Source organism: Erinaceus europaeus, chromosome X (genome assembly GCF_950295315.1).
Source record: "Erinaceus europaeus chromosome X, mEriEur2.1, whole genome shotgun sequence".
NCBI lineage: Eukaryota > Metazoa > Chordata > Mammalia > Eulipotyphla > Erinaceidae > Erinaceus > Erinaceus europaeus.
The window spans coordinates 81,193,568-81,206,615 of NC_080185.1; the positions used below are offsets into that span (position 1 = coordinate 81,193,568).

General features: G+C 37.1%; 1 pseudogene; it reads right to left on the reverse strand.

The window, feature by feature from the left end:
• Positions 1–10,042: 10,042 nt before the first annotated feature.
• LOC103124834 (histone H2B type 1-A-like) lies at positions 10,043–10,426 on the reverse strand (annotated as a pseudogene).
• Between the last annotated feature and the right edge of the window lie 2,622 nt (positions 10,427–13,048).

Consider the following 13,048-nt stretch of genomic DNA (forward strand, 5'->3'; position numbering starts at 1 on the left):
ACAGAATCAGCAAGATGGACAATGAATTAGAGACAAATAAAAAAGAAGTAAGAGATCTCAGAAAGAGATTTAAGAGATACTGAAAACAACAGAGACTTGTGGGATGACGTCAGATGAAACAATATACGCATTATTGGCTTACCAGAGGATGAAATAGAGGGAGAGGAAGAAAGCACTCTTCAGACCATAATAGCTGAGAACTTCTCTAGACAACATCAAAGACATAAAGGTTCAAGAAGCCCAGAGGGTCCCAAACAGAATTAACCCAGACTTAAAGACACCAAGACACATCATACTTAGAATGGAAAGGAATAAGGATAAAGGATAAAGGATCCTGAAGGCTGCAAGAGAAAAACAAAGAGTCACCTACAAAGGAAAACCCATAAGATTAGCAGCAGACTTCTCCACACAATCACTACAGGCCAGAAGAGAATGACAAGGAAGCTATCGTGTGCTCAATGAGAAGGGCTTTCAAACAAGACTACCATATCCTGCTAGACTGTCATTCAGACTAGATGGAGGCATAAAAACCTTCTCAGACAAGCAACAGTTGAAAGAAGTCTGCCCTGAAAGAAGTTCTGAAAGGTCTCCTATAAACAGTAAGATGAACATAAATATATCATCTGTCAGCACACTTTAAATATCTATAGTGATGGCATTAAAATATCTTCAATCTTTGATATCAATAAATGTCAATGGCTTGAATTCATCTACTAAAAGGCACAGAATAGGAAGATTGATCAGAAAAACAACCCAACAATATGCTGTCTACAGGAAACTCACCTAACTCAACAAGACAAACACAGATTCAAAGTGAGTGAAAGGATGGAAAACTATCATACGAGCCAATGACCTTAAATAAAGGGCAGGAATAGCTATTCTCATATTTAATATGATAGACTTTAGAATAAATAAAATAAAAATATAGGGATGGTAATGCTCAGAAGTTCTGTCAAAAAAGAGGACTTATCAATTATTAACATCTATATACCCAATGAGAAGCCATCTAAATACATCAAATATCTACTGAAAGAGCTACAGCAATATATTAACAGCAACAGAGTAATATTAGAGGACATCAACACCCCAATCTCTCAAGTGGACAGATCACCCAAGCAGGAAAAAAAAAGAAATGAGGGAGCTAAATGAGGAGATAGATAAACTAGAAATATTGAAGATTTTCAGAGTCATTAATCCCAAGAAACTGGAATACATATTCTACTCAAGTCCACGTGGCTTGTTCTAAAGAATAGACCATATGTTATTCCATAAAGACAGCACAAGCAAATTCAAGAGCATTTAAATCATCCCAAGCATTTTCTCAGACTAGAGTGCAATTAACCTAACACTTAACAATCAACAAAAGATTAGTAAGAGTCCCAAAATGTGGAAGCTCAACAGTACACTACTTAACAATTACTGGGTCAAAGTGGAAATAAAGGAAGAAATCAAAATGTTTCAAGAGTTCAATGAAAATGAACTCTATCGAAATATTTGGTAAACAGCTAGGTAGTCATGAGAGGGAAATTCATAGCCATACAAGTACACATTAGGAAACAAGAAAATGCACAAATAAACAACCTGATTGCACACCTTAAAGACCTAGACTAAGAAGAACAAAGGAACCCTAAAGCAACCAGAAGGATAGAAATTACTAAAGTTAGGGCAGAAATAACACTGAAAATAAGAAAACCATACAAAAGATCAACGAAAGTAAATGTTGAGACTTCGAAAGAGTGAAAAAAATTGACAAACTTTTACTCAGACTAAAAAAACAAAGTGAGAAAACCATCACCACATCAATAAAAGCAAAGCCAAAAACCACATGACTATCTCAATAGATGCAGAGAAAGCCTTTGACAAAATTCAACACCCATTCATACTCAAAACTCTAGAAAAATAGGAATAGATGGGAAATTCCTCCAGATAGTGGAATCTATATATAGCAAACCTACAGCCAACATGATACTCAATGGAGAGAAGCTGAAAGCATTCCTCCTCAGATCAGGGACTAGACAGGGCTGTCCACTGTCACCATTATTCTTCAACATAGTATTGGAAATTCTTGCCATAGAAATCAGGCAAGAGAAAGAAATCAAAGGAATAAAGATTGTAAGGGAAGAAGTCAAGCTCTCACTATTTGCAGATGATATGATAGTATACATATAAAAACCTAAAGAATCCAGCAGAAAACTACTGGAAGTTATTAGGCAATATAGCAAGGTATTAGGCTACAAAATCAATGTACAAAAATCAGTGACATTTCTTTTTGAAAACACTAAATCTGAAGAAGAAGACTCCCATTTACTGTCTCAGCAAAATCAATAAAATACCTAGGAATAAAGTTGACCAAAGAAGTGAAAGACTTGTATACTGAAAACTATGAGTCGCTACTAAAGGAAATAGAAACTGATACCAAGAAATGGAAAGATATCCCATGCTCATGGATTGGAAGTATAAATATCGTCAAAATGAATATTGTCCCCAGAGCCATATACAAATTTAATGCAATACCCATCAAAGTTCCACCAAGCTTCTTTAAGAGAATAGAACAAACACTACAATCATTTATCTGGAACCTGAAAACACCTAGACTTGCCAAAACTATCTTGAGGAAAAGAAACAGAAATGGAGGCATCACACTCCCAGATCTCAGACTATACTATAAAGCCATCATCATCAAAACAGCATGGTACTGGAACAAAAATAGGCACGGAGACCAGTGGAACAGAATTGAAAGCCCAAAAATAAATCCCCAATTATGGTCATCTAATCTTTGATAAGGGGGTCCAAAGCATTAAATGGAAGAAGGAGGCTCTCTTCAATAAATGGTGCTGGGAAAACTGGGTTGTAAGATGCAGCAGAATGAAATTAAACCACTTTATCTCACCAGAAACAAAAAATAAACTCCAAAAGGATCATAGACCTGGATGTCAGACCAGAAACAATCAAATACTTAGAGGAAAACATTGGTAAAACACTTTCCCACCTACACCTCAAGGACATCTTTGATGAATCAAACCCAACTACAAGGAAGACTAAAACAGAAGCAAACCAATGGGACTAAATCAAATTGAAAAGCTTCTGCACATCCAAAGAAACTATTAAACAAACAAAGAGACCCCTCACAGAATGGGAGATGATCTTCACATGCCATACATCAGACAAGAAACTAATCACCAAAATATATAAAGAGCTCAGCAAACTTAGCACCAAAAAAGAAAATGACCCCATTCACAAATTGGCAGAAGATATGAACAAAACATTCACCTCAGAGGAGATCCAAAAGGCTAACAAACATATGAAAAACTGCTCTAGGTCACTGATTGTCAGAGAAATGTAAATAAAGACAACACTGAGATAGCACCTCACTCATGTAAGAATGGCATACATCAAAAAGGACAGCAAAAACAAATGCTGGAGAGGTTGTGAGGACAGAGGAACCCTTTTTCATTGCTGCTGGGTATGTAAATTGGTCCAGCCTCTGTGGAGAGCAGTCGGGAAAACTCTCAGAAGGCTAGACATGGACCTTCCATATGATCCAGTAATTCCTCTCCTGGGCTTATACCCCCAAAACTCCATAACACCCAACCAAAAAGAGGTGTGTACTCCTATGTTCATAGCAGCACAATTCATAATAGCTAAAACCTGGAAGCAACCCAGGTGCCCAACAACAGATGAGTGGCTGAGAAAGCAGTGGTATATATACACAATGGAATACTATACAGCTATCAAGAACAATGAACCCACCTTTTCTGACCCATCTTGGATAGAGATAGAAGGAATTATGTTAAGTGAGATAAGTCAGAAAGATAAAGATGAGTATGGGATGATCCCACTCATCAACAGAAGTTGATAAAGAAGATCTGAAAGGGAAACTAAAAGCAGGATCTGACTAAATTGTAAGTAGGGCACCAAAGTAAATACCCTGTGGTGAGGGGTAGACATGCAGCTTCCTGGGCCAGTGGTGGGTGGGGGTGGGTGGTTGGGATGGGACATAGTCTTTTGGTGATGGGAATAGTGTTTATGTACACCCCTAGTAAAGTGTAGTCATATAAATCATTAGTTAATTAATATGAGGGGGGAAATTAATTGCATGTCTCAAAGTTTTTAAAACACAGACTGAGTCTTTTTAATATATAGGCTGTGTGTTTGATATGCAGACTCTCTCAAAAGCCTAGACCAATTCGATCAGAAGCAACCAATGGCACAGCTACATACAAGATACTGGGTACTTACTATACAGCAAACTCTAACAAAAGAACTTTTCAAAGTTAACCCAATTACCAAATAATTTGATGATAACATTAATTACCCATTGTCTTTTTGAACCCTAAGACAGCAGGAACCTCACATCTCCACTATAGAGCCTATATTTTCCCCAGTCCTGGAACCTTAGGATAGGGCCCACTTTCCCACATGCCTCTCCCAATCCATATCAAATAATATTGCATCCGCCAATCACAACCTAACCAACACAACGAGTGCCACCTCAACATGCTTCAGCTCAGACTGTGTCCACAAACTTCACGTGTGGAATGAAAACCCTTCAGCTCAACCTGACACTGTTTACTGGCTACAGAAGAAGGGCAAACGCTAGAAGAAGAAACTTCATTACTCAGGTGATACCTTTCCTTTCATAGTATTCTCTAATTCCATCCCAGGTGGCTCACTTTCTAACAAAGTCCCAAAACCTAGATATACACCAGGTACTGTGAGAGAGAGAGCATATGTTTACACTTATCCATAAACTAGTGCAAAATATATACCTGAAAGCAGAAGTACACTAGAGTTTTCAGTGAGTACCCCCCAACACTTCCTCTCCACTTTCCAATCTTTGGGTCCATGAGTGCTCAACAATTTGTTTGGCTTTGTAAGTTAACTCTCTTTTCAGCAACCAGGTTCCAGATGCCATCAGGATGCTGGCCAGGCTTCCCTGGACTGAAGAACCCACCAATGTGCCCTGGATCTCTACTTCCCCAGAGACCCACCCTACTATGGAAAGAGAGAAGCAGACTGGGAGTATGTACTGACCAGTCAACATCCATGTTCAGCGGGGAAGCAATTACAGAATTCAGACCTTCCACCTTCTGCAACCCACAACGACCCTGGGTCCATGCTCCCAGAGGGATAGAGGAAAGCTATCAGGGGAGGGGAAGGGATATGGATATTGGGTGGTGGGAATTGTGTGGAGTTGTACCCCTCCTACCCTATGGTTTTGTTAATTTATCCTTTCTTTTTTAATTTTTTTAAATTTATCCTTTCTTAAATAAATAACAAATTAAAAAAGAAACAAAAGCCAACACCCAAGAAAAAAAGTGAGAAAATAAAAATAAATTGGATCATAAGGAAAAAGGAGATATCGCAACAGACATATCAGAAATTCAAAATATCATGGAAGGCTTCTATGAATAACTATATGCCACTAAGCTAATGGATGATTTCCTAAATACCAACAAACTTCCAAAGTGAAATAAAGAAGAACTAAATAATATGAACCGGCCAATACCAGCTAATGAAATTGAAGCAGTTATGAAAAACCTTCCCAAGAATAAAAGTCCTGGACTAGATGATTTTACAAATGAATTCTATAAAACCTTCAAAGAAGAACTAATACCTATACTTTTAAAACTCTTCCAGAAGATTGAAGACACAGGAATACTCCCTTCCAGCTTGTATGAAGCCAACATCACTCTGATATGAAAAGCAGATAGGGACACAATCAAAAAAGAAAACTACAGACCAATATCTTTGATGAACACAGATATTAAATATTGAACAAAAATCTAGCCAACTGGATACAGCAGCAAATTTAAAAAGATAGTTCATCATGACCAAGTGGGGTTTATCTCAGGGATGTAAGGTTGGCTTAATATATGTAAATCAATCAATGTGATCCATCACATCTATAATAGCAAAACCAAAAATTGCATGATCATATGAATACATTCATAGAAAGCCTTTCACAAAATACAACATATCTTTATGATCAAAACACTACAAAAATGGGAATAGATGGAAAATTCCTCAAGATAGTGGAGTCCATATACAACATATACTCAATGGTGAAAAACTGGAAGCATTTCCCCTCAAATCAGGAACTAGACAGGGCTGCCCACTATCGACATTACTATTCAACATAGTATTGAAAGTTCTTGCCACAGCAATCAGGCAGGAGCAAGGAATAAAGGTATACAGATTGGAAGAGAAAAAAATCAAACTATCCCTAATTTTCAGATTACATGATAGTATACATAGAAAGACCTAAGGAATCTAGCAAGAAGCTTTTGGAAATCATCAGGCAATAAAGTAGTTTGCCAGGCTACAAAATTAACATTCAAAATTCCTTGGCATTCCTCTATGCAAACACTAAGTTAGAAGAAGATAAAATCCAGAAATCAATTATTTTTACTATAGTAACAAAAACATTAAAATGTCTAGGAATAAACCTAACCTAAGGAGTTAAAGACTTGTATACTGAAAATTATAAGTCACTATTCAAGGAAATAAAAAAATACACAAAGAAATGGAAAGACATTCCATATTCATGGGTTGGAAGAATTAACATCATCAAAACGAATATACTACCCAGAGCCATATGCAAATTAATACTATCCCAATCAAGATCCCAACAGCATTTTTAGGAGAATAAAACTAGTGATACTAATGTTTATCTAGAACCAGAAAAGACCTAGAATTGCCAAAACCATCTTGAGAAGAAAGAACAGAACTGGAGGCATCATACTCCCAGATCATAAATTGTATTATAGGGCCATTGTAATCAAAACTTCTTGGTACTGGAACATGACTAGACACACTGACCAGTGGAATAGAATTTAAAACCCAAAAGTAAGTCTCCACATCTATGGACATCTAATATTTGACCAAGATGCCCAGACTATTTAATGGGGAAAGCAGAGTCCTGTCAACAAATGGTCTTGGGAAAAGTGGGTTGAAACATGCAGAAGAATGAAAGTGAAGCACTATATTTCACCAAATACAAAAGTAAATACCAAGTGGATCAAGGACTTGGATGTTAGACCAATAACAATCAGATACTTAGAGAAAAATATTGGGAGAGCTATTTTCTGCATAAATTTTAAAGATATCTTCAATGAAACGTATCCCATTACAAAGAAGACTAAAGCAAGCATAAACCTATGGCACTACATCAAATTAAAAAGCTTCTGCACAGGAAAAGAAACCACTACCCAAACCAAGTGACCCCTCACAGAATTGGAGCTCTTTACATGCCATATATCAGAAAAGAGGCTAATAACCAAAATATATAAATAGCTTGTCAAACTCAACAATAAGAAAACAAATAACCCCATTTAAAAATAGGTAGAGGACATGGACAGAATATTCACAACATCATAGATCCAAAAATGCTGAGAAACAGAAGAAAAAGTGCTCCAAGTCTTTGATTGTCAGAGAAATGCAAACAAAGACAACAATGAGATACCACTTCACTCCTGTGAGAATGTCATACATCAGTAAAGGTAGCAGCAGCAAATGCTGGAGAGGTTGTGGGGTCAAAGGAACACTCCTGCACTGCTGGTGGGAATGTAAATTTGTCCAACCTCTGTGGAGAACTGTCTGGAGAACTCTAAGAAGGCTATAAATGGACCTACCCTATGATCCTGCAATTCTTATGAGGATATATATTAAGGAACCCAACACACCCATCCAAAAAGATCTATGTACATATATGTTCTTTTAACCACCATTTGTAGTAGCCAAAATGTGGAAGCAATCCAGATGTCCAACAACAGATGAGTGGCTGAGCAAGTTGTGGTATATATAAACCATGGAATACTGTACAGCAATAAAAATGGCGACTTCACTGTTTTCAGCCCATCTTGGATGGCCCTTGAAAGATTCATGTTAAGTAAAATAAGTGAGAAACAGGAGAATGAATATGGGATGATCTCAGTCTCAGACAGAAGTTGAAAAACAAGATCAGAAGAGAAAACACATGTAGAACACATGAACTGGAATTGGCATATTGCACCAAAGTAAATGACTCTGGGGTGGGTGGGGGAGGAGAATACCAATCCAAAAAGGATGACAGAGAACCTAGTGGTGGTTGTATTAAAAATAAATTTACTCTTTTCAATAATAAGTAAAAGTTATCATCACAGAAAAAATTGTGTTGATAGAAATTAACTTTGGTAATATTTTATAAAATATAAGTAAGTAAAATTATGTCATACAAATAAACAGATACAATTCTATATGTTAATCATTTCAATAAATCTGGGGAACCCCCCCAAAAGTAAAATAAAATGAATAAACTACCCAGAGCCATATACAAATTTAATGCTCTCCCCATCAATATCCCAACTATGTTTTTTAGAATAATAGAACAAATGATGCAAAAGTTTATGTGGAATCAGACAAGACATATAATTGCCAAAACAATCTTGAGAAGAAAGAATAGAACTGCAGGAATCACTCTGCCAGTTCTCAATTTGTATTATAGGGCCACTGTAATCAAAACTGCTTGGTACTGCAACATGAATATGCATGCTTACCAATGGAATAGAATTGAGAGCCTGGAAGTAAGTCCCCATACCTATTGACATCTAATCTTTGACAAAGGTACCTAGAACTATTAACTGGGAGTAAAGGGAGTCTCTTCAACAAATGGTGTAGGAAAAAGTGGGTTGAAAGATGCAGAAGAATGAAACTGAACCACTATACTTCATCAAACACAACAGTAAATTCCAAGTGGATCAAGGACTTGAATGTTAGACAAGAAATTCTCATGTACTTAAAGGAAAATATTGGAAGCTCTCTTTTAGACATAATTTTTAATTGGTTATTTTAAAATTTTTTTATTTATAAAATGGAAACACTAACAGTACCATAGGATAAGAGGGGTTTAATTCCCACCACAAGAGCTCTGTATCCTATACCCTCCCCCTGGTAGCTTCCCTATTCTTTAACTGAGAGTATGAACCAAGGGTCACCATGGGATACAGAATGTGGAAGGTCTGGCTTCTGTAATTGCTTCCCAGATGAACATGGGCATTGAGAGGTCGATCCATATTGATACATATTGTGCACTTTTGCTTTCAGGTATATATATTTCCCTAATTTATGGATACATGTGGACATCTGCCCTATCTCATGGGACCTAGTCTATATATATATAGGTTTTGAGGCTTTGTAAGGAAGTGGACTACCCGAAATGGAATTCAGTCCTATGATAAAGGAAAGTGCTCACCGGAGTAATGATGCTGAAAAGTAGACATTCCATGACTGACATCTCTGGACACATTCCTAAGTGAAGCATGGAGAGGTGGTATTCACTGCATTGAATAGGCTGGAATCAGAAGATGTAGTATCAGTTGGTATGAATTGAGAGAACCATGTTGGAATGTGAGTCGCACCCTACAGTTTCCAGGACTGGGGGGGGGGGGGATTTGGGCTTTATTGAGGAAGTTGGAGGTTCCTGCTGTCTTAGGGTTTAAGAAGGCAATAAATAGTTATTTCTATAATCAAATTATTTGGCAATTGAGTTGACTTTGAAACTACATTTGTTAGGATTTGCTGTATGATGCATGACCTCACCATATTTTGTCCTTTGATGTTATTTATATTCATTTGTATTTTATAAAGTAAAATTATCATTACTCTTGATCTTTCATTACTATCATTACTCTTGATACTCATTACCATCACTACACTTGATCTATTATTACTCTTTTTTTTGAAGGTAGGGAATTAAGTTTATTTTACCATAACAAGTTACAGGCCTAATCCTACCAGACCTGCACCAGCTTGTGCTGCAGTACCCAGCTTTTTATCAGTTTCAAACTGGGTGTGACACAAGCTGATTGATTAGAGTCCATCAAGGTACTGACAATAAAGGTGAGATCAGGTTGGCTACAATCAGAGCCTGCCACTGGGCATATTGGGATGCCGAAGTGAGGGTCCACCAGCAGCTGCCTATAGATTTTTCATTTCAAAATGAACATCTTTCCTCATTGCTATTCACTTAATATAATTATGAAGCTGTGAGATATTGGTAAGTTTACTTGGAGCTGGTGTACTTGGTGATGGCCTTAGTGCCCTCAGACACTGCATGTTTAGCCAACTCTCCTAGCAATAGCAGGCGCAAAGCAGTCTGAATCTCCCTGGAGGTAATAGTAGACTGCTTATTATAATGAGCCAGATGGGAGGCCTCCCCTGCAATCCACTCAAAGATATCAGTGATAAAACTGTTCATAATACTCATAGCTTTTGAAGAGATACCAGTATCAGGGTGCACTTGCTTCAGCACCTTGTAGATGTAGACTGAATAGCTTTCTTTCCAGATTCTTCTGTGCCTTCTCCCTTATTTCTTCTCAGTTTTAACTACAGATTTCTTCAAGTTCTTTTTAGGTGCCACAGCACTTTTAGAAGACAACTCCAGCATAATTAGTACACAGCTCTCAAGTCACACAGCTCTAAAGTGTTACAGCCCTTAGGTGTTACAACTATACAAGATTACAGCTCTTTTAGATCACTCATACCAAGCAAAGGATGATCTATCATTACTCTTAAAAAGTATCATGACTCTTGATCTAAGCTTTTAGGAGAGTTGCCATTTCAAAGACTCAGCCTATGGTATGCATACTGAAAAGTTGGGGACATTGAATCAATTTCTCCCCTCTCATAATAATTAAATATTTATATGACTACAAGTAAATAGGTGTACCATTCTCACCACCAAAAGACTGTGTCCCATCCTATCCTCTGACCGCCACCCCACCCCCCCACAGTGAAGTTGAACATCCACTCTCACCATCAACACAGAGATTTTTACTTTGGTGCCTTGTTCTAAACTCAGTCAAACCCTGCTTTGTGTTTCCTTTCTGTTCTTCTTTCTCAACTTCTGTTTATGAGTGGGATTATCCCATACTGGTCTTTGTCTTTCTGACATAGCTCACTTAATATATAATAATTCCTTCTAGCTCCATATAAGATGGATCAGAGAAGGTGGGTTTACTGATTTTGATAGCTGTATAGTATTTCATGCTGTATATATACCACAGCTTTCTCAGCCATCCATCTCTTGTTGGGCACCTGGGTTGTTTCCAGGTTTTAGCTATTATGAATTATGCTGCTATTAACATAAGTGTACGCATATATTTTTGGTTGGGTGCTATGGAGTCCTTGGGATCTCTAGGAGAGGAATTACTGGGTCATATGGAAGGTCCATATCTAGCCTTGTGAGAGTTCTCCAGACTGCTCTCCACAGAGGTTGGACCAAATTACATTCATACCAGCATTGCAAAAAGATTCTTTTGTTTCCATGACCTCCCCATCATTTGTTGCTGCAGTCTTTTTTGCTGTATGTAATTCTCACAGGGGTAATCTGGTATCTCAACATTTTCTTTATTTGCATTTCTCTGACAATCAATGACCTGGAGCGATTTTTCATGTGTTTGCTAGCCTTTTGGATCTCTTTTGTAATGAATATTCTGTTCATATCCTCTGCCCATTTTTGGATGGGGTCATTTGCTTTTATGTTGCTAAGTTTGCTGAGCTCTTTGTATATTTTAGTAATTAGTCTCTTGTCTGATGTATGGCATGTAAATATTTTCTCCCATTCTGTGAGGAGTCTCTTTGTTTTGAATGATGGTTTCATTTTCTGTGCAGAAGCTCTTCAATTTGATGTAGTCCCATTGATTTGTTTTTGGTTTAGTCTTCCTTGCAAGAGGATTTGTATCATCAAAGATGTCCTTGAGGTGTAGGTGGGCAAGCGTTTTTCTCTAAGTATTTGAGAGTTTCTGATCTAACCTCCAGGTCCTTGAACCATTTGGATTTTACTTTTGTTTCTGGTGAGATAAAGTGTTTCAGTTTCATTCTTATGCATGTTTCAACCCAGTTTTCCCAGCACCATAAATTGAAGAGAGCTTCCTTTTTCCATTTAATGTTTTGGTGCCCTTTATCAAAAATTAGACGTTTATAGGTATAGGGGTTTAGTTCTAGGCTTTCAATTCTATTCCATTGGTCTGCGTACTTACTTTTGTTTCAGTACCAAGCTGTTTTGATGATGATGGTCTTATAATATAGTTTGAGATCTGGGAGTGTGATGCCTCTATTTCTGTTTTTTATCCTCAAGATTGTTTTGGTGATTATAGGTGTTTTCTGGTTCCAGATAAATGACTATAGTTTTTGTTCTATTCTCTTACTTAAATAAGCTTGGAGGAAGTTTGATATATATATATATCAATTTAAATTTGTATATGGCTCTGGGGAGAATGGTGGTTCCTGCCTTTCTTTGTGGTCCATTAGCCTGTATAATAGTTTTCCATCCTTTCACTTTAAGTCTGTGTTTCTCTTGTTGGATCAGGTGAGATTCTTGCAAGCAGCATATGGTTGTGTTGTGTTTTCTGATCCATCCTCCTATTCTGTGCCTTTTAACGGGTTAATTAAAGCCATTGCCATTTACTGATATTATGGATTTAAGGTATTGCAGTGCCATTACTCAACAGTTTTTTTTTCTGTGATATGTGGTAAGTAATTTGTTGATATTCTTGTTTATAGGAGGTTTTTTAGAACCCCTTTCAGGGCAATCTTGGTAACAATTGCCTCCTTTAACTGTTGCTTTTCTGAGAAGGTTCTTATCCCTCCATCTAGTATGAATGAAAGTAGAGCTGGATATAGTATCCTTGGCTGAAATCCTTTTTTGTTGAGGGTTCGATAAATATCTTGCCCTTATCTTCTGGCTTTTAGAGTTGAATGGAGAAGTGTGCTGATAGTATGTGACTTTTTGATTTTTCTCTTGCACTCATTAGTATACTTTCTTTATTCTTACTTCTTTTCAGTGTAACTATGATGTGTTTTGATGTCCTCAGGTCTGTGTTGATTGTGATTCTCTGAGCCTTTTGTATCTTAATTTTTTTGTTGTTGTTTATGTCTGGGATGTATCTTCTATATTTCCTCTAGAATGTTTACTTTCCCATCCTCTCTTTCTCCCCCTGGTAGGCCAATTTTACAAATGTTACTTCTTTTGAGATCATTCCATAAATCACCGTTGTTGTTTTCAGTG